Source organism: Neopelma chrysocephalum, unplaced genomic scaffold (genome assembly GCF_003984885.1).
Source record: "Neopelma chrysocephalum unplaced genomic scaffold, ASM398488v2 Primary Assembly neopelma1_43, whole genome shotgun sequence".
NCBI lineage: Eukaryota > Metazoa > Chordata > Aves > Passeriformes > Pipridae > Neopelma > Neopelma chrysocephalum.
Genome location: NW_020897702.1, coordinates 3,721,715 through 3,725,476, shown reverse-complemented (window position 1 = coordinate 3,725,476; position 3,762 = coordinate 3,721,715).

Below are 3,762 nucleotides of genomic sequence, written 5' to 3'. Positions count from 1 at the left end.
TTAACTTTCTTCTCTTTGTCCTATCTTCCCTTGGTCTATCAGCAGAATAGCTAATGTTCCCTAGGCAGTCTTGCTCTGGTTAGGCATATCCATCCTGGTTGCTTTGTTTTGGCATTGTTGGACCAGTTTCTTTGAGTTTGCCCTAAAACTGGAGGCAGAAGATCTGAAGAGACACTCAACCTCATGAAAAATACCTGTCTTCATCTTTCATGCTGAAGCCAGCAGATGGTGCTTACTGCCTTTGCACACTCCTTGGAGAAAGCCTACCTTATCTGGCAGTTAGTTTATGGTATTTACCAGGGAAAAGCTATAAGGGTCACAGCTACTTGTCACTTTTCAGAGAGCTGAAGGATTGGGCTCTGAAAGCAAAACACATTCCACAATATTGAGAGCTTTAGGATTTCAAACCCCTATGAGTTTGGATGTTTTCATGAACTGTTTTCTGAAAATGCTTTGCTACTATCACAATAATTGGTGGGGGGATTGTTTTTTTTTGTTTGTTTGTTGGTTTGTTTGGGGTTTTTGTTTTTGTTTAAAATTGAAAGGTAGGAGGAAGAGAGCAAGTTGTACCATCTCCTTGGATAGGTTTCAAAGTGAAACCTACAGAAATAGACTGTAAGAGACAGGTTATGCCTCTGATAAAGGGTTGCTGAGGCCCAGGGAAGCCGGTTCGAGTTGGGATGATTTACAGGGAGTACTGAGCAGCGTGTGCTTCCAGAAGGGATGCTCTGAGTCATCATCAGCCTGAATAAAAAGGGTGATAAGCTCTCAGAAAAGCATCTTCCCAATCCATTCCTAGCACTGTTAAAGAAGAACTATCCATCCTCACTGATGAGTGGAGAAAGCCATTGGGTTCTCATGTTTGCCTTGGGAGACCTTTACACCCCGAATATTTTCCCAGAACAACTACAGCTGTTCTTTCTTCCAGTGTGACTTACATCTGATGGAAGGTGCACAAAGACTGAGTTACGCCAATTAAAAAGAAATAAAAGTAATAATTAAATCAGAGCTGCTCTGTCATTTGGTGATGGAGAGTGTGAGCAGCAGAGTGCTGAGGATAAAAGGTTCAGCTATACATTTACGTTAAGCTCCTGTGCAAAGAGCTTAACTTGTTCTTTTCTATTTACCTATGTTTTTCCTTTCTACATACACAAAACCAAAACAGAAACTTGCCCAGCAGATTGCACCTTCCTGTGAACATCTTTTATTCAATATTAATCTCATTCTCTCTTCTTTGCAGCTGAATCATTTCATCTCCATTAGAGCAACAATTTCTACCTCCAGCCACAGGTCAACGGCTTTAATAATAGGTAACAATTTTCCTTATCTTTAAAAGCAGTGGGAATTCCTTCCAAGAAAATGTGTGTCCAGCAAGTTCTCTCTGCTTCTAGCCCTTGCACAGCCCTAGTCAGTGCTGTCAGTGCTAACTGCATTCTTAGGAACAGCCTCAGGTTTAAACTTTTCCTTTGATGGTGAAAGCAGAAGCAGTATTCTCTTTTTGAAATTTTTTTTCTTTATGGATTTCCTGTTGTACAAGCACAGCTAGGTTTTCTACATGGGAGGGTAATTTCTAAACCCATTAGGCTGGTTAGAAAAGGCAGCAGCCTGGCAGCTGGGCTGGACTAATTTCCTGGCTGCTCTTACCAGCTTTGGCAGCTAACCCAGGGGAGCAAGAGCTGCAGGGAAGCTGTGCTGCTCCATGCTCTGGACCTGCATCCTCAGATTTTCTCCAAATGACATCGTTTCCTCCTATCTGCATGTTTACAACAGAAACTTGGTGAAATTACAGAAATATTGGTGTTTGCCTGAGACCATCAGCTAGTTCTCTTCACCTCACTGAAAATAATGTAAGATAAAAATCCCTGATGATTAATATCTTTATGACTTGATCTTATGTGGGTAGTGTGAATCAAGAATTTTCTAAATAATATGGGAGAAGAGTGCATCTAGGCTTGGGCAGAGGAACCAGGCAGGATTTGGCCCACTGTTACTCCCTAATGAGGAACTGGTGTATTTCAAATACCTGGAGCTGATATCAATGGCATCAACACTTTGAATTAAACAAGATAGTAAGATAAAAGTAAACATATGGAATGGCTTTCTAGTTTTCAGCTGTGTCCAGGAGTGCTGAGCACTTGCCCTTTAATCTAGCATTCTATCAATGTCTTAAAAAATGAATACTGGAAACAAACGGTAAGTGGTTACTGAGGTGTTACTGAGCTATTCACTTTTGGTTTATATCATGGGCAGGCTGACCAACTTTGGTCCTTAAATAACCAATTTACAAGAAAAAGGCCTGCATATTCAGTTTTCTTTCTGTCCTATTTCTGTAACAAGGTCTTATTAGTGAAGGCAAAAAGTACTCAGCAACTCCATGACCTCATTTCAGCAAAGAACAGGCAGCTGCCAAACACTGAGCTCAATGGGAGATGTGCAAATATGCTTCCTTACTTTGATGCACTGAAGACATAGGAAGGTCTCTAAAATCTGCTTTGCTCCCAAAGAAGTCAGTTGCAAAGATCCCATTGATTTCAACGAGAAAAAAAAGCCCACTGTATCAAGGGTAAGTAAATAAATTTATGTCACAAATATAGAGGTCAGAGCTCACACAGCTTTGCAATGTGAAGCACTAAGCACCTCTAGCATCACGGTGAGTGTTGTGCTGCCTTGCTACGGTGTGCTTTTTCACCCAGCCCAGACCTTCCCCCACTTAGTCTCTCTTGATCTGCCCACAGGAATAGAGTGAGAGGAGTCACGTCTCCTCCAGGTCACCTTGGGTTTCCATAGTGACTATTTGAATGTGATTGTCTTATCAATCAGAACCTCCTTCACTCTCACAAGCAACTATAAAATCTCCTCTGGTTTCTATAGCAACCATGTTTAAACCCTTATATTTATTTTCTCTAGGCTTAACTGATTTGTTGAAAATAGTGCAAATTAACTGTGGGTGCAATATTTCTTATATTTTTTTCCCCTTAAACTATCCTTTACCATCATCAACACAGAAAAACAGTTATGATGAAGCTACTGTCCTTTTGTTTCAGTTACTTAGAGACCCTCTTTGCTGCCTAACCACATGTGCAATGCCTCTTAAAGATCATTGTTTTCATGAGAAGATTGAAGACCCAAAACCTCTGCAGTTCAGTATTTCCCTTCCCATTCAAACCCCTATGTCCTTCCATTCCCAGGCACTTAGCAGAAAAAATGGTGCTGTTTTGATACCCCAAATCACTTCTTGTAGTAATATGCAGGAATAACACCTTCCCTCCAGTGACCTCAAAGTATAGTACAGTTGTTACTTAAGAGAACACTGTGAGTTACTCAAATATTATTATCAGTGTAGTATAAACAATATGCACAAGGTTAATGGCCCATCTACACTGTAAACCCAATAAATGTCAAGAAGGTTGTGCGGTTTTTTCAACATAAATGCAGTAACTGTAGACAAGACTGATACCACATTGTCTATGGTTTCCTTTCACCAAACAGCAGGCAGATGTAAAGTTGTCTATAGAGCTGGCACAATCACAACTACACCTTTACTTCATGATCTGACTATAGACACACATCGTTTAACTTGGCAGGCAGATCAATGCCATACAGCCACTTGCTCACTCCCCTCCCCAGCCCCTGGTGGGGATGAGAATTGGGAGGGAAAAAAAGTACAGTTCACAGGTTGAGATAAAGACAGTCTAAGACAACAGAAAAGGAAAGGATAATAATAATAATAATAATAATAATAATAATAATAATAATAATAAT